The sequence below is a fragment of the Prionailurus bengalensis genome, chromosome C1, assembly GCF_016509475.1.
Source record: "Prionailurus bengalensis isolate Pbe53 chromosome C1, Fcat_Pben_1.1_paternal_pri, whole genome shotgun sequence".
In the NCBI taxonomy this organism is placed as follows: Eukaryota; Metazoa; Chordata; class Mammalia; order Carnivora; family Felidae; genus Prionailurus; species Prionailurus bengalensis.
In genome coordinates, this window is record NC_057345.1 from 94901021 (window position 1) to 94920386 (window position 19366).

Here is a 19366-nt window from a genome sequence, read left to right on the forward strand (position 1 = left end):
ACATTTGTAAATGTGCACTCTGCCTTCTCTCCTATGACAGTGCATAGACGCTGCCTCTGTCCTGTAAAAAAGCCTCAGAAGAATCTTAGATCTGGTTCCATCTCTTCTTTCTGCACTAGAACCATCTCCTTAGTCACCTGTCTCTCCCTACTAGATTACAAGCTTCTTAGAGGCAGGGACCTTGTTTTACATTTTTCTATCTTTTGCTCATGTCACGAAGCTGGGCACACAGTTGGTTTTCACCGTGTGTTTGTTGAATTGAATTTAAAAGGCATTGATTTCCTCTCAAATCATAGATACCGGATTACTGACAGGCTAAAATCAAATTTGTCTAATTCTGTCACCTTGTGGTTTATAAAGAGTTCTAAAAACCTCAGAATAATGATGACAGAGTCATCTAAACACACTTTGAATGGAATTCAGCTAAAGCCATTTAAGGCTTAGGTTTAAATCTTTTTACAAACAACATGTCATTTCAAAACAAATTTATCGTCGCTTCCAGTGAAGAAACATTATTATTAAAATCAGAAGTAGAATCTTCCTCATACAATGCCAATACCAAATGGTTTAACATACCCTTTTAATACCTACCACCTCTTTTGAGCTTATTTACTTAAACAACTTGGCATAAATGTCAGATAATCTGGTTGCACATCCTCCGGTTTGTTACAACAAACCAGACAAACGCTCTCTTCTATTTGAGGACACGATTTTATCACTTTCAATGGAGTGTGAATGTATAAAGAGACTGTAGAAGCTGCTGCAGTTTTTGGTTAGCGATTTCAGGGATATGAATGAACAGAGAGTTAATAAAAAAGGGAGGGTAGAGATAGGGAGAAGATGGCGGCACAGGAGGACTCTGGGCTTACCTCGTCCTGCTGATCACTTAGATTCCACCCACACCTGCCTAAATAACCCAGAAAAATGCCAGAAGACTAGCAGAATGGACTCTCCTTTCTGTCAATGGAGCGACTCATCCAGTCAAGCCGAGACAAGAGGTCCACAGAAGAGGGTAGGAAGGGCGGAGAGGTGGTGTGCACTACACGGACTAGCGGGAGGGAGCTGGGTGGTGGAGGGGCAGCCAGCCCACCCGGCAAGTCAGAACCACCGAGTCTGGTTTGCAAATGCGGAGGAGCCGGACGGAGTGTGTTCTGACAGCCAGCGGGACTTATCATCTGGAATGTTATAAGTCAACAGCTCTGCTCCGAGAGTGGGAGGGCGAGAGGACACCGGGAGGGAGAGGTGTTGAGCCCTGGAAGACAGAGCTCAGCTTGGCAGGGAACAAAGGCGCTGGCCAGTGCCATCTCCCTCTCCCATCCCCCAGCCAAAATCCCAAAGGGAACCAGTTCACCGAACTTGCTTGCACCCCGCAAACACCCAACATTGTGCTTCTATGGATCCATTCCCCCGACTGGTCGGCCTCCCTCCCGGTGCTGCAGGGCCCCTCCCGCAGTGGAGCTGAGCCTGCTCCTCCCACCCCTGTGCACCTTGTGGATCCACCTTGGCTAATACGCCAGATCCCATCAAAGCAGTACCACAAGACTGGCAGTGCACAAGTAGCCCAGACAGGGGCCACACCACTCCACAGTGAGTCCTGCCCTGGGAGAGGGGAAGATAAGGCACACACCAGTCTGACTGTGGCTCAAGCAGTGGGCTTGGGGCAGACATCGGGTCTGACTGCAGCCCCACCCACCAACACAAGTTGCTCCAGACAGCACAGGGGAAGTGCCCTGCAGTTCCGTGCCACCTCAGGGACTATCCAAAATGATGAAACAGAAGAATTCTCCTCAAAAGAAACTCCAGGAAGTAGCGACAGCTAACGAATTGATCAAAAACGATTTAGGCAATATAACAGAACAAGAATTTAGAATAATGTCATAAAATTAATCGCTGGGCTTGAAAAAAGTATACAGGACAGCAGAGAATCTATTGCTACAGAGATCAAGAGACTAAAAAATAGTCCTGATGAAATAAAATGCTATAAATGAGGTGCCAAATAAAATGGAGGCGACCACAGCTCGGATCGAAGAGGCAGAGGAGAGAATACGTGAATTAGAAGATAAAATTATGGAAAAAGAGGAAGCTGAGAAAAACAGATATAAAAAAATCCAGGAGTATGAGGGGAAAATTAGAGAACTAAGTGATGTGATGAAACACAATAATATACGTATAACAGGGATTCCAGAGGAGGAAGAGAGAGAGAAAGGTGCTGAAGTGTACTTGAAATCATAGCTGAGAACTTCCGTGATCTGGGGAAGGAAAAGGGCACTGAAATCCAAGAGGCACAGAGAACTCCCTTCAGACGTAACTTGAATCAATCTTCTGCACGACGTATCATAGTGAAACTGGCAAAATACAAGGATAAAGAGAAAATTCTGAAAGCAGCTAGGGATAAACACGCTCTAACATATAAAGGGAGACCGGTAAGACTAGTGACAGACCTATCTACTGAAACTTGGCAGGCCAGAAAGGAATGGCAGGAAATCTTCAATGTGATGAACAGAAAAAAATATGCAGCCAAGAATCCTTTATCCAGCAAGTCTGTCATTCAGAATAGAAGAGAGATAAAGGTCTTCCCAAACAAAAACTGAAGGAATTCATCACCACTAAACCAGCCCTACAAGAGATCCTAAGGGGGACTCTGAGTGAAATGTTGCAAGGACCACAAAGTACCAGAGACATCACTACAAGCATGAAACCTACAGACATCACAATGACTCTAAACCCATATCTTTCTATAATAACACTGAATGTAAATGGACTAAATGCTCCAACCAAAAGACATAGGGTATCAGAATGGATAAAAAAAAAAAAAAGACCCACCTATTGGCTGTCTACAAGAGACTCATTTTAGACCTGAGGACACCTTCAGATTGAAAGTGAGGGGATGGAGAACTATCTATCATGCTACTGGAAGTCAAAAGAAAGCTGGAGTAGCCATACTTATATCAGACAAACTAGACTTTAAATTAAAGGCTGTAACAAGAGATGAAGAAGGGCATTATATAATAATTACAGGGTCTATCCATCAGGAAGAGCTAACAATTATAAATGTCTATGTGCTGAATACAGGATCCCCCAAATATATGAAACAATTGATCACAAACATAAGCAGCCTTATTGATAGAATGTGGTAATTGCAGGGGACTTTAATACTCCACTTACAGTAATGGATAGATCATCTAGACACAGGATCAATAAAGAAACAAGGGCCCTGAATGATACATTGGAACAGATAGTCTTGACAGATATATTTAGAACTCTGCATCCCAAAGCAACAGAATATACTTTCTTCTCGAGTGCACATGGAACATTCTCCAAGATAGATCACATACTGGGTCACAAAACAGCCCTTCATAAGTATAAAAGAATTGAGATCATACCATGCACACTTTCAGACCACAATGCTATGAAGCTTGAAATCAACCACAGGAAAAAGTCTGGAAAACCTCCAAAAGCATGGAGGTTAAAGAACGCCCTACTAAAGAATGAATGGGTCAACCAGGCAATTAGAGAAGAAATTAAAAAATATGGAAACAAATGAAAATGAAAATACAACAATCCAAACGCTTTGGGATGCAGCAAATGCAGTCCTGAGAGGAAAATACATTGCAATCCAGGCCTATCTCAAGAAACAAGAAAAATCCCAAATACAAAATCTAACAGCACACCTAAAGGAAATAGAAGCAGAACAGCAAAGACAGCCTAAACCCAGCAGAAGAAGAGAAATAATAAAGATCAGAGCAGAAATAAACAATATAGAATATAGAGCAGATCAATGAAACCAAGAGTTGGTTTTTTGAAAAAATAAACAAAATTGATAAACCTCTAGCCAGGCTTCTCAAAAAGAAAAGGGAGATGACCCAAATAGATAAAATCATGAATGAAAATGGAATTATTACAACCAATCCCTCAGAAATATAAGCAATTATCAAGAAATACTATGAAAAATTATATGCCAACAAACTGGACAACCTGGAAGAAATGGACAAATTCCTAAGCACCCACACCCTTCCAAAACTCAAACAGGAAGAAATAGAAAGCTTGAACAGACCCATAACCAGTGAAGAAATTGAATCTGTTATCAAAAATCTCCCAACAAATAAGAGTCCAGGACCAGATGGCTTCCCAGGGGAATTCTACCAGACATTTAAAGCAGAGATAATACCTATCGTTCTGAAGCTGTTACAAAAAATAGAAAGGGAAGGAAAACTTCTAGTCTCATTCTACGAAGCCAGCATTACTTTGATTCCTAAACTAGACAGAGACCCAGCAAAAAAAGAGAACTACAGGCCAATATCCCTGATGAATATGGATGCAAAAATTCTCAATAAGATACTAGCAACTCGAATTCAACAGAATATAAAAAGAATTATTCACCATGATCAAGTGGTATTCATTCCTGGGTTGCAGGTCTGGTTCAACATTCGCAAATCAATCAATGTGATGCATCACATTAATAAAAGAAAAGGTAAGAACCATATGATCATGTAGATTGATGCAGACAAAGCATTTGACAAAATACAGCATCCTTTCTTAATAAAAACCCTCGAGAAAGTCAGGATAGAAGAAACATACTTAAAGATCATAAAAGCCATTTATGAAAAGCCCACAGCTAATATCATCCTCAATAGGGAAAAACTTAGAGCTTTCCCTCTGAGATCAGGAACACGATAGGGATGTCCACTCTCACCGCTGTTGTTTAACATAGTGTTGGAAGTGCTAGCATCAGCAATCAGACAACAAAAGGAAATCAAAAGCATCAAAATTGGCAAAGATGAAGTCAAGCTTTCACTTTTTGCAGATGACATGATATTATACATGGAAAACCCGATAGACTCCACCAAAAGTCTGCTAGAACTGATACATGAATTCAGCAAAGTCGCAGGATACAAAATCAATGTATAGCAATCAGTTGCATTCTTTTTTTTTATTTAAAATTTTTTTTAATGTTTTATTTATGTTTGAGACAGAGAGAGACAGAGCATGAACGGGGGAGGGGCAGAGAGAGAGAGGGAGACACAGAATCCGAAACAGGCTCCAGGCTCTGAGCTGTCAGCACAGAGCCTGATGCAGGGCTTGAACTCACAGACCACGAGATCATGACCTGAGCCGAAGTCAGACGCTCAACTGACTAAGCCACCCAGGCGGCCCTCAGTTGCATTCTTATACACTAATAATGAAGCAACAGAAAGACAAATAAAGAAACTGATCCCATTCACAATTGCACCAAGAAGCATAAAATACCTAGGAATAAACCTAACCAAAGATGTACAAGATCTGTATGCTGAAAACTGTAGAAAGCATATGAAGGAAATTGAAGAAGATATAAAGAAATGGAAAAGTATTCCATGCTCATGGATTGGAAGAATAAATATTGTTAAAATGTCAATACTACCCAAAGCTATCTACACATTCAATGCAATCCCAATCAAAATTGCACCAGCATTCTTCTCGAAGCTAGAACAAGCAATCCTAAAATTTGTATGGAACCACAAAAGACCCCGAATAGCCAAAGTAATTTTGAAGAAGACCAAAGCGGGAGGCATCACAATACCAGACTTTAGCCTCTACTACAAAGCTGTAATCATCAAGACAGCATGGTATTGGCACAAAAACAGACACACAGATCAATGGAATAGAATAGAAACCCTAGAATTAGACCCACAAAAATATGGCCAACTAATCTTTGACAAAGCAGGAAAGAATACCCAATGGAAAAAAAGACAGTCTCTTTAACAAATGGTGCTGAGAGAACTGGACAGCAACTTGCAGAAGGATGAAACTAGACCATTTTCTTACACCATTTAGAAAAATAAACTCAAAATGGATAAAGACCTGAATGTGAGACAGGAAACCATCAAAATCCTAGAGGAGAAAGCAGGAAAAAACCTCTCTGACCTCAGCCGCAGTGATTTCTTACTTTACAATCCCCAAATGCAAGGGAATTAAAAGCAAAAGTGAATTACTGGGACCTTATGAAGATAAAAAGCTTCTGCACTGCAAAGGAAACAACCAACAAAACTAAAAGGCAACCAACGGAATGGGAAAAGATATTTGTGAATGATATATCAGACAAAGGGCTAGTATCCAAAATCTATAAAGAGCTCACCAAACTCCACACCTGAAAAACAAATAACCCAGTGAAGAAATGGGCAGAAAACATGAATAGACACTTCTCTAAAGAAGACATCCGGATGGCCGACAGGCACATGAAAAGATGCTCAACATCTCTCCTCATCAGGGAAATACAAATCAAAACCACACTCAGATATCACCTCACGCCAGTCAGAGTGGCTAAACTGAACAAATCAGGAGAGTAAAGATGCTGGCGAGGATGTGGACAAACGGGAGCCCTCTTGCACTGTTGGTGGGAATACGAACTGGTGCAGCCGCTCTGGAAAACAGTGTGGAGGTTCCTCAAAAAATTAAAAATAGACCTACCCTATGACCCAGCAATAGCACTGCTAGGAATTTACCCAAGGGATACAGGAGTGCTGATGCATAGGGGTACTTGTACCCCAATGTTTATAGCATCACTTTCAGCAATAGCCAAATTATGGAAAGAGCCTAAATGTCCATCAACTGACAAATGGGTAAAGAAATTGTGGTTTATATACACAAAGGAATACTATGTGGCAATGAGAAAGAATGAAACATGGCCTTTTGTAGCAACGTGGATGGAACTGGAGAGTGTTATGCTAAGTGAAATAAGTCATAGAGGGAAAGACAGATACTATATGTTTTCACTCTTAGGTGGATCCTGAGAAACTTAAGAGATAGACATGGGGGAGGGGAAGAGGAAAAGAAAAGTTAGAGAGGGAGGGAGGCAAACCGTAAGAGACTCTTAAAAACTGAGAATAAACTGAGTGTTGATGGGGGGGTGGATTATGGGCATTGAGGAGGGCACCTGTTGGGTTGAGCACTGGGTGTTGTATGGAAACCAATTTGACAATAAATTTAATGTTTAAAAAAATAATTAAAAAATGGAGGAAATATCCTCCATGTAGAGCTGTATTATTTAATAAATTATATAATATTCATAAAAAAGGGAGGGTAAAAGTTTATTCTGGAAAACTTGGGAGGAGGGTATAGGGTAAAGAACTGGGGGATAAGAGTCACTCAATGGTATTTATTGAGCACCTACTAGTGCTAGCTCCCATCTAGGTCCTGTGGACTCAGAGGTAAACCTTGTTCTTGTGAAGTTAACATTGAAGTCAGGGGAACATTCATTTAAAGAAGTTCTAATCATGTTGAACCTCAAAAAGAAGGGTCTTTACCCCTTAGCTCCCTGGATGTTCACAGTCCCTTTCTACCTAAAAGCTCCCCAGATTTGGAGAGATTAGGAGGGAAAAACAGTCGATCACCAAATGGGTGCTGTTATATAACCTTCCCTGGGGCATGCATTGCCTGCTTGTCATTACATTTACTGGAGAAACTACTCTAGTGACCCTTCCCTAGACAGAAAGATGTCCCAATGTGACTGTGTCTACTTATACTGAGAACTGGCTGGCAGTTTCCCAGCTAAAATTGCCACATAAATCATCACAATAATTATAATAGATAAATTAAATAATACTTTGTGTCACCAGGCATCTCCATAACACATCTATCTCAAAAGGATTACAGTGAAAACTTAAGAACATAATGTCTAATGCGTTGCTTGGCATGAGGTCACTATTATACACACACACACACACACACACACACACACACACACGGACACATGCACAGTTCCTTCCTTAGCCACTATGAGAAGTTCATGGCCCCTGCCTCTGAGAGAGAATACAAATCAGGCTCCCTAATCATTCAGCACAGGCCGTCGGCCCCACCTCCTGCACATCTGGTATATACAGCATGTGAATCCCTCTTTAATCAACAACTCAGAATAATGGCATTTCCGACCCTCATCAGATAATTCAACCAGGAATTGATTGCAATGCAGCTCTTGCCAAATGCTTGCGGGGGACAGCAGATATTTGAGAGAAACTGCCTAATGGATACGTTAGCTACATGCATTCTTCTAAGCTTTTTCTTTGAATTAAGAAATCATCAGAACACTTATCTGGACTACATTATTGCAGTTCTTCATAAAACCCTTTGAATTAAAATGTGAAGTTCCTTTATCTGCTTTTTAGAGAACGTATATTAAAAATATCTGCCTCGCAGGGGACCCAGCTCACAGTAAGTAAGTCCTTCACAAGCATTTGAATATTGAAAGGGTGAATCTGTTTGAACAAGAACTGGGGTCCCCCCCCTTCACTACAGCCAAAAGAGAAAATAACATCCGTTAGGATTTCCTTTTTATTCCTTCTCTCTCCAGGGAACTGCTCTCCATCCTTCACATGTTGGCTGGATATCACCTTCTTTCTGGTGCTGCCCCCCTTTGCAGGCAGGGCTCTAAGTTCTTCCTGCCCTGCTCTGCCTCTATTATAGCCCCTGTCTCATGCTTTTGCAATTATTTGCACTACTGTCTTCTTCTCCCTGGACCGTGAGCCACTTCAGGACACAACTGTGCCTTTTTCATCTTTGTAACCACAGTGCCCGGTCCACAGCACAGGCCCGGTCCACAGCAGGTTAATAAATGTTTGAATGTCAAAAGAATAAATAAAGCAATTCAGTGTCCCTCATATAAATACCAACCAAACACTTCTTCCTTGAATTCAGTAACAGGAAAACTTAAAATTCTCAATACATTTTTATTGAGTTCCTGCTTTATGCAGAACTCTTTCCTGATGTGACAGAGATCTCTGTTGTCCCTACCACAAAGGAGTCCTACATAAAGTGAGGGAGAAAACATATCTACAGGCCTATTCAAGGTAATCTGGATTCAATGTTGTAATAGCAGTACAGGGAAATGCTCAGGGGAGCCTGGGGATGGAAGAGATTAATTCCAACACGAAGATAGAGGAGGCTTGTTGCTTGAGGTTGACTTTGAATGGACAGAATTTTAACAGACAGATGTGGGGATGGGAAGCAGTCTTTACTTATCTGCAACTCTGAGATTTCTGAGCGCATGAACTGTGTTTTCATCTTTGTATCTACAAATGCCTCCAATGGACCTGGAATATAGTAACTTTTCAGTAGATACATGTTGAAAATCGAGTTTATGAGTCTAGAGGTAAATGAAAGACTGGAAAGGATGGTTGAAACCAAACTGGTAAGGACATAGTTCTGTTTGTTATGAGTAGACATAGAATGGTCTTGAGTTGGGGAGGTATGTGATCAGATCAGGTTATCTGCAAAGGATGAATTAGAGGGGAAAGACATTGGAGATCGGGAAAGCAGCTAGAGGATACTTAAAAGTCAATGAGAAAGTAGATTAAGCAGTGGATGTGGAAGGCACAAGGAAGGGGTGGGGGTCTCTAAGTTGTTTTTTTGTGAAACTTCTCTATTTTAATATATTTTTTTTTACAAGAGAATAAATAGTTCTCTTGATGACTGCAGACCTGCAAAGCTGCCTGGTAGTATTCACAAACATCACAGTAATGGCGGTTCTCCTGATTGGTGTGCAGTCTTCAGTAATCATAAAGAGTTACTTGCATGAAATTGCTGTTGACCCAGCAAGACTGCATTTATGCATCCATCATTTTCAGGACTGTTGGCAACCCAGGCATATTTTCCCCAAAGAACCTTGCTTCCTTGTGTTACAATGTCCAATTCACTCACATTCACCTCAGCGAATGGACCTTTGGTAATAACACCCAAAATTGTAAGTGGGAAAGAGGGATTTCTTCTTTTTTTTTTTAATTTTTTTTTCAACTTTTATTCATTTTTGGGAAAGAGAGAGACAGAGCATGAACGGGGGAGGGGCAGAGAGAGAGGGAGACACAGAATCAGAAACAGGCTCCAGGCTCTGAGCCATCAGCCCAGAGCCCCACGCGGGGCTCGAACTCACGGACCGCGAGATCGTGACCTGGCTGAAGTCGGACGCTTAACCGACTGAGCCACCCACGCGCCCCAAGGGATTTCTTCTTTACAACAAGAATTGGCAGGCAAAAGGTGGCTTCCAGTTCAGGTTGTATCATGGGTCTTTTTGAAACGTAAGCCCCTGGGCCTAATGAATCTTTCATATTTAGGTGGTTTCCAAGGAAAGCCATCTCCAATAAAGCAGTCTTTAGTAACCATCCTCTTCCATGCTTTTTTTCTTTCTCTTTCCTGTTCAAATAACTTTTAACACTTTTGTTTCTCCCTGGTCATGAACTCTGGGTAGAGGGACTTCCCATTTTTCTACTTTCTCTTTCCATTTTTTGTTTAATCTTTAAAAAATTTTTTTTAATGTTTATTTGTTTATTTATTTATTTGGAGAAAGAAACATAATGCAAGTGGGAAAGGAGCAGAGAAAGAGGGAGACACAGAGTCCAAAGCAGGCTCCAGGCTCTGGGCCGTTAGCACAGCGCCCAATGTGGGGCTCGAACTCACAAACTGTGAGATCATGACCTGAGCCAAAGTTGGACACTTAACTGCCTGAGCCACCCAGGTGCCCCATTTTCTCGTTTAATCTTACTGGAAAGCACTTCATTTTGGACTGTGCCTCCCTCTCCAGAAGATACGCAGGTACTGCTTCTTTTGAAGTCTTTTCATCATTCTTTTGTTTAGGGTTTCCCTCTTCATGTATCCTGAGTCTTTTTCATTTGTGTTTCCTCGGCATGGTGCTGTTTATGGCAAAGCTTGGTTTTTCGACGAATCATCTTTTTTGCCTTGTTTAAACATTCATGAGCTTTTTCGACCTTCTTTCTGTATCTTTTTCTCATGATAATCCAAAGAATATCCATAGATTTATGGTGTAACTCAATATATTTGTTGTATGGCATGGTGACAGGTGCGAGACTCCCAAGTACAGCTGCCAGGCCAGGAAGAAGCTCTCAATTTTCAGGTGTCAGAGACCCAGGAGCTGACTCCACACAGCCAACGACAGGAAAGAGCAGCATCTTTTGGTTTTAAGTTGACACTTCTGCTTACTTCTCTTAAAAAAAAATCACTGAAGCTCTAAGAAGGACTAGAATAAAATATGCATTCCATCACTGGTGAAACTTGGAAAACATACATAATCCCAAACCTCAATATATAAAGACAAAAACTACATGGGATGTTGGGAACTGATGTAACAGAACAGAGAAAGCTTAAAATGAATACAGTTAAGTGTCTTTGGATGAGTGAATTAGTGAGAAGCAATTCTATTCACTTTGAAAACCCAAAAAAGATGAAAATCCCAGGAGTACCAGGTGCATGGAAGTGTGCCATAGTTGAACGGGGGAATAGGTTGGAAGTCTGTAAAAGGATCAGTTAGACCTCCAGACCCCAACTCTGCCCATCCAGGTGACTATCCCTCCCTCACTTTGGTGGGAAAGAAGATATTTATTCTTTTTTGAAAAAATTTTTAATGTTTATTTACTTTTGAAAGAGAGACAGACAGAGCACGAGCAGGGGAGGGCAGAGAGAGAGGGAGACACTGAATCTGAAGCAGGCTCCAGGCTCTGAGTGGTCAGCACAGAGCCTGATGTAGGACTCGAACTCACAAACTCTGAGATCATGACCTGAGCCAAAGTCAGATGCTTAACCGACCGAGCCACCCAAGCACCCCAGAAGAGATTTATTCTTGAGAACAACTGAACCAGAGTGCCTCTGAATTCAGAGATACCAGGCATATCAGAAGGCTTGGCTGAGGTGGTCAACTGAAAAGACAGGAAATCCGTGAGACGCTGCATCCTGAATAGTGAGACACACAGTCCCCTACCCTACCCCCTAGATACCAGCTGCCACACTTACACCCTCATGAGAGGAGACTGGATTGTCCTTCTCTGGAGAATCTCAAATTGCCCCAGCAGAAGGAGGAGGAAAAGAGACAGACACACACACATGCATACACACACACACGTATATTTCCCCAAGGAAAAAACATCCAGTCCATAGGTTGAACTCCAGCAGTCATTAAGCCTTGCTTAATCACAGAAGACTTCCCATCAGTCTTCCAATCATTTTAGTCTTAAAAATGAACAGAAGTTAAGTGGTCTAGATTTTCAGAAATGTCTACAGCATAAAAATCAGAGAGAAAAGAAAAAAACAAGGAGCAGAAGAAAACGAACTTTAAAGAAAGCAATAATTAGCATCCCCAGAGAAACAAGGATGCTATAAAAAAGAAACAGTAAGAATATAAGAAAAAGCTCTTGCAAATTAGCAATATAACTAAAATTAAAAATTCAAAAGGATTGGAAGATTAAGTTGGAAAAATCCCACTGAAAGTAGGACACAGAGATAAAGATATGAATAATAATAATATAGAAAAGATAGGGAAATTGGAGGATTCTACCTCTGATAGCAAACCAGCAGAGTTTGTAGAAAGACAGAACAGAGAAAATGGATAAAACAAAGACATCATTTGATGATATTTTGGAAAACCAAAGTACAAAAGTATATAGATTAAAAGTCCAAAAAGTGTTCCTCCCAAAACAAACCTTTTAAAAGGCTGCACCAAGACACATCCTCATGAAATTTCAATATACCAGGGGTAAAGAATTAATAGAAAAATATTCCAGACAAAAAACCAGGTTATATACAGAAGTTTAGAATTAGAAGCTACCCTGAATGCTAGAGGACAGGGGAGAACTACATTCAGTATTATGAAGAAAAATCATTTCCACTCTAGGAATATACAGTTAGTCAAACTATCATGATGTGTGATGTTAGAATAAAGATATTTCAGAATTACAAAAACCTCAACAAACCTAACTCCATTGTATCATGTCTACAGAAACTACTGGGCAATATGCTCTACCAAACGAGGAAAGAGGAAGCATGAGGTCCAAGAAGGAAAGAAGTGAAAGGAATGCCCAGGTTAGTAAATAGAAGTCTCAGGACAAGAGCTGTGTAGCTGACCTAAACAGTAAACAGTTTATAGAACAGGGAGATTTAAAGTTCAGAAGACAACTCTCTGGTGGAGGGGGGGAGGGGCAAGAGAGAGAGAGAGAGTGTGTGTGTGTAGATGATACCAAACTGCATTTGAGAAGTTGCTGGAAGAAATGGGGAGATTGAGCCAGTCATTAGTAGACTGAATACTAAGAAAATGGGGAAAAAATGAAGGCAATTATGAACCATGTGAAAACTAAAGTTGAACAAGGAAATGGGAAAAAAAGAAGGCAACTATTAACCATATGAAAAACCAAAGCTGAACAAGGAAGCAGCCATAACAGTATACTATGTGACACAACAGTAAATAGCTTTTACATGGTTCTAATTAGGGAGCTATTGAATACTGATTGAAATGAAATTGTGAGATAACTACACAGATAAAAAGATAAAAGAGGAGAAATCATATAGCGTGGTTGGGGGAGTCTGAGAGAGCTAAGTAATCATTCATTGTCAGAGGACCTCAATACATAATAACTGGTATTCGAGAATCAAGAAAAAGCAGTACAATCTTATTATTTAGAGTCATAAAGGCAAATGTTAGAAGAAATGACCAAAAGACGACGGGTTACAACTTGAATAGACTACTATATATGGTGGATGTGCATTTCACAACTCACAGTGTTTAAATGGTACCCCCAAAGTTGAGTTTTGCACAACCAGCACAGCCTTATGCTGCAGTTCTGCCTCTTAGGAGAGGACCAAGCACTGGGGCAGGTTGATGTGAGAAGGGGACTGCTCTATCGAGTTAGAAACATTTTAGCCATATTTGCCTTTTAAAATTATGTGTTTGTGGGGCTCCTGGGTGGCTCAGTCAGTTAAGCGTCTGACTTCGGCTCAGGTCATGATCTCACTGTCTGTGAGTTTGAACCCCGCATTGAGCTCTGTGCTTACAGCTCAGAGCCTGGAGCCTGCTTTGGATTCTGTGTCTCCTCCCTCTCTCTCTGCTCCTCCCCTACTCACACTCTGTCTCTCTCTCTCTCCAAGATAAATAAATGTTAAAAAAAATTGTTTTTAAATAAATAAAATTATGTGTTTGATTTTTTAAAAGCTAAAATAAAAAAGAGAGCAGAGTACAGATTTGAGACATACTTCTGAAATAGCTCATTGGGATTTGGCAGCCTCTGAGGGATACACAAACGAAGGGAAGCCAGTAAAGATTGTGGAGAATAATCAGTTAAATAGGGAGGAGAGAAAAGAAAGGAACTTAGTGTCATAGATATCAGAGGAAAGAGTTACCAGAGGAGGGAATGGCCAACAGCGCCACATGCTGGTGAGGGGAAATTACGGGCTCTGGCATCAGAAGTCGTGGGCAGGAGTCTCATCAGCTCCACCGCAGTCCAAGTGGCTATTTCCCCCACTTATGAGGTATGAGGTGCTTTGAGGATACCAACCTCACATCACCCTTTTTGCTGCTGCTTTGATGAAATACAGAGTGACAAGAAGGCTGGAGTAAGAAATCCTTTCAAGCCCCCAGTTTTGCATCTTGGCAATACCCTCCTTGAACTAATCAAAGTATTACCTGGGGAAAAGGGCAGCGCTGTTGAAAATTAATTTTACTTTCAAAGTTATATTAATTATTTCCAAGGCCCTGGGGAAGAAGTTTTCCTTTTAAATTTGACCCTTCCTTGATGTTGGGATTTCTGAGGCTCCTGGAGAATCCCCTGGAAACTCTCTGGCCCTGAGGAGTAGCTACAAGGAACCAGGCAGCCAAAATCTCCTTCCTGCTAAAGGACTCCAGTGGCAAGATGAGCATTCCCTCCCCCACCCCCCCAGGACCAGACACAGAACAGGGGCATGAGAGTGGTACTGTCTCAACCCAGTCCCGGCCTGGTTTTCAGAGAAGAGACTGGATCTGGAGCCTGGAGGCACTAAGCCTGGAGCCCGAACCCACGAAGGAGCGAGAAATATCTGGGAGGAGGAAGAATCTGGAGTGGAGTGCTGTTCCAAGGTCACCAAAATCCCTATCCTCTTCGCAGGCCCCCTTACAGTGACCAGACCCTATAAAGCCACATGGGGCTGTTAAGGAAGTCACGACCTGACTGGATTCTGGGATCCGTCAGCCCCAAGGGAACGCCCCTTACTTCATTTCCTGTTTGGCTTCATAGAATTCAAGACCAACACAAAAAAAAGAAAGAAAGAAAACCGTTTCAGAGAGCATACTCTATGCCAGAGATTATTTTCGGCACTTTATTTACATGAACTTTTGTACGGATGAGGAAAATAAGGTGCAAAGAGGTTGAACAACTTGTCTAATGGTAGAGACAGGCCAAATATTAGAGGCAGGCCCCCCGGAACACTAGACTCTTTAGCATGTCCCCAGGATCCTCAGCCACCAGTTGAGTAGAGGCTCCTCCCCTCCTCAAAAACCTGCAGTGACTCCCACTGACTTTTGAGTATCCAAGGTTCTTCACCATACTTTCCTACCTTTCTAATGTCATCTACACTATATCTAGCTATACCCCAGATGTACCTGCTACACGGAGCTTGTCACTCTTCTGAACGGCCCTGGAATCTCACACCTTTGGGCTTTGGCTAATGCCATTCTTTCATCCTACAGTGAAAAGTAGGAGAGTGATGGCAAATAGATGGAATATGGAATTAAATTGATCTACATCTGTCTAGTCTCTTTCTAGCTGTAACAGAGTGCTAGCTGTCTTCTGGATATCCACTCTCCTTATATTTAGAAATAACAGAACTTGACTTTTGGATGGACACATTATTATCTAAAAGACTGCGTGATCATGTGACTAACTTTTAGCCAATGATAGCTAGGTGAAAATGTGCAGAGTTAGAAATAGTTAGAAATAGTTGTCCCTTCTTCCTCCTTCCTGCTCTTTGGAGTGTAGGTGTGATATCTGGAACTCCAGCAGCCATCTTGCACCACATACCAGGGATGATGGAGCAAAGAGCCTAAAAAGTCCTAGGCCTATGGTGACCATGTAATGGTCATGTCAGCCCTGAATTAGCTGCGTTTGGACTTCTATCTCCTTTAAGCTTCCATATTTCAGGTGTTTGTTATTGGTAGTTCATCCTAACCTTATGATATACTAGCTTGCAACACTGGGGATATTCCTTACCTTTCTTGGTCTAAACCTCAGCAGTGAAACGGAGAGAATTATACCACTTGGTAATGGTCGAAAATAAATGACATAACATGAAAAAATGCTATATGTGCTGGCAGGCTGGGGAGAGATAATTTTTGGGAAGGGGAGCATTTCAGGGTTGAGAAAGTCATGCCACACCTGTTCCTACCTACTTCCCTGAGTCAAGCCCTCTGAGTTATACTTCACCCAGTCCCTGGGTGGCTTCATACTTGAGTAAGGAGGCAGTGGACCAGGTGACCTTCGGGGACCATCCAAAATTTAAATGAAGAAGAAGTCTCTCTACATTGACTGTTGTCCATGTTCATGGACAGTCCTGGTGGATTAGGGCTCCCTTTCTCTAGATACCACATGAAGACTATGCCATTTCTCTTTACAAACATTCCAGCCACCATACATCTGTATACATTGTCTCTTTTTCTCCTCCTCTGCTTCTCTCTCTTCCTTTCTCTTTGTCTTCTCTTTGCCCCTATCTCTGCTGCTCTCTCCCTGTGGGACTGAGAGGGATGTAAGAGACAGTCAAGAAATGAAGCAGAGCAAGGCTCTGTGGGATGGTGTGCTGAAGAACTTCTAAACAGGCTAAACCTGAACTGGTTAAACACACCTCTTTTGGGGTTTAACCACAGCAGATCACTTGCTCGTTTTAAAGGTTCCAAGCACTTTCAATCAATGTCTCATGACAGCTTCTTCCTTTGACTGAAGTGCCCCCTTTTCTTGGTTTGCTTGACAAACTTCTGCTCTTTCCTTAAAGATTCAGCTTAAATGTCACCTTCTCTAAGAAGCATTTTTCTGGCCCAGTTAGACAATAAACCATATGGAGGCAAGATTGGCATCTTGTCATGAAAGCGAATAGCCTTCCTAGATGTGTGTCTGAAGAGAAGTCTGCTCTAAGTTAGCTAGAAGATGAGCCAAGGGAACATCTGTAGGGATGGCCACAACGCCCCCATGTTAACAAGAAGCCATCTGGGGTCCCAGTGAGTTGCCAACTGAATGATCATGGACTCGGTGCCATTGAGCATGGCCATGATAAATTTAGCAGAGAGGAAGAAAAATAAAGCAGGTGAAACTCTGGCCCTAGCCTTAACAATTCTCAACAGGACATTCAGAGAACCTTTAACTTCACTCAGTGTACCCTTCTTGATGCGTCCTTCAAGAAAAACTGATTACAGTGGTCTTCCCTTACCCGCGGGCGTATGTCCCAAGACCCCCAGTGGGTGCCTGAACCTGCAGGTGGTACCAAACTCTACATACACTGTGTTTTTTCTTATATTTACATACCTGTGATAAAGTTTAATGTATAAATTAGGCACAATAAGGAATTACCCACAAGAAAATGGCACAATTATAACAATACACTGTAATGAAAGTTGTGTGAATGTGGTCTCTCTCTCTCTCTTTCTAAAAGTATCTTATTGTCCTGTACTCACCCTTCTTCTCGTGATGATGTGAGATGGAAAATGCCTGCATGATGAGATGAAGTGAGGTAGATGACGTAGGTGTTGTGATGTGATGTTAAGCTACTACTGGCCCTCTGATGTGTAGTCAGAGAAGGAGGATGTGCTTCCTGACTGCAGTTCACTGCAGGTAGCTGAAACTGTGGAAAGCAAAACCACAGGCAAGGGCGGGGGGGGGGGGGACTCCTGTAAAACATATGTGCCTCGGGAGCTGAAGAATTAATTTGTTAAGCAGTCACAGCTAAATGCCCGAGGATTGCTGCACAAACCAGTGACTTTGGCTGTAGCACAGGTGACCTTCTTTTAGCCTTTAATTAGATGTCCGAGATCATCATCTATAAAAGGTATGCCTAATTCATGATATTAATGCCATTTAAAATGTCTTCATTGTGGTAAAAATCTGCATAATATAAAATGTACCACCTTCGCCATTTTCAAGTGTTGGTTTCAGTAGTGTTAAGTACATTCACACTGTTGTGCAAACATCACCACTCTCCATCTCCAGAACTGTTTTTATCTTGCAAACCTGAAATCTATACCCATTAAATAATAACTTCCCATTCCCTGCTCCCCCCAGCCCCTAGCAACTGCCATTCTACTTTTTGTCTCTATGAATCTGATCACCTGGTGGCCCATACAAGTGGTAGCACACAGTGTTTGTCCTTTTGAGACCGCCTTATTTCACTTGGCATAATGTCCTCAAGATTCATACATATTGTAGCATGTGTCAGAATTTTTAAGACTGAGTAATATTCCCTCATCTATGTATACCACATTTTGTTTTTCCACTCATCCTTTGATGGACACATGGGTTGCTTCTGTGTTTCAGCTTATTGTGATTAATGTTGTTGTGAACATGGCGTACCAGTAACTTTCAGGCTCTGCTTTTGATTTTTCTAGAATATATGCCCAGATGTGGAATTTCTAGGTCATATGGTAATTCTAATTACCCCACCAACATAGCACAGGGCTTGAATTTCTTCAAATCCTTGCCAACATTTGTTCGCCCTTCCTCCCTCCCTTTCTCTGTTCCTCCCTTCTTCCCTTCCTTCCTTCCTTCCTCCCTCCCTCTGTTCCTTCCGTCCTTCCTTCCTTCTTTCCTTCCTTCCTTCTTTTCTCCCTCCCTTCCTCCCTCCCTTCTTTCCTTCCTTCCTCCCTCCCTCCCTCCCTCCCTTCCTTCCTTTCATTTTGATAGCAGTCATCCTAATAGGTATGAAGTGATATGATTTTGATTTGCATTTCCCTAGAAACTAGTGATGTTGGGCATCTTTTTGACATTGTAACATACATAAGAAAGCATTATCTTTCTATTTTCTTTGTTGTAATAGGGATGTGTGGGTATCATGCCAGTGTTATCAAATCGCTGGTATGCAATATTTTAAAAGTCCAAAATGCATTTCAGTTTATCTGACTCCATTTGGATGATGCTATTAGATCTATCAAAATCACATTCTAACTCCTCCAACTCTTAGAGAAGTGAAAGGCTTGTTTTGCAAAAGCATCAATAACCAGGGGTCAATGTCAAGATCATGTAACTTTTCTCATAACCAATTCCTGTCCAAGGAAGATATAAGAGGCACACTTAGATGCTCTTCTGTGGCTTTGAGTTTTTTCTTTTTGTTTTTGTTTTTTGTGGGTTTTTTTTTTTTTTTTGCAAAGAGAAGTCTAAGATAAATTCATTTGAAAAATTCCTGGATGGCCTTTTGAGATTTCTGCTTTACATATTTTTTTCCCTGTCAAGCAAGGCACCAGGAGGGTAAGTACTATATTTGCTAGAACACAGTGTGAATAAAATAATTTTAAGGTAATGGCAACCCATTCAGAGCAGATCAGAGAAGAAACCTCTCCTCTGAGGCAAGTTTTAAAAGATTCTTTGACAGTAATAGCTCAAATGGAGCTAGA

At 41.4% G+C, this 19366-nt stretch overlaps 1 pseudogene; it reads right to left on the reverse strand.

The window, feature by feature from the left end:
* Window positions 1-8928: 8928 nt before the first annotated feature.
* On the reverse strand, window positions 8929-10814 carry LOC122479631 (annotated as a pseudogene).
* Between the last annotated feature and the right edge of the window lie 8552 nt (window positions 10815-19366).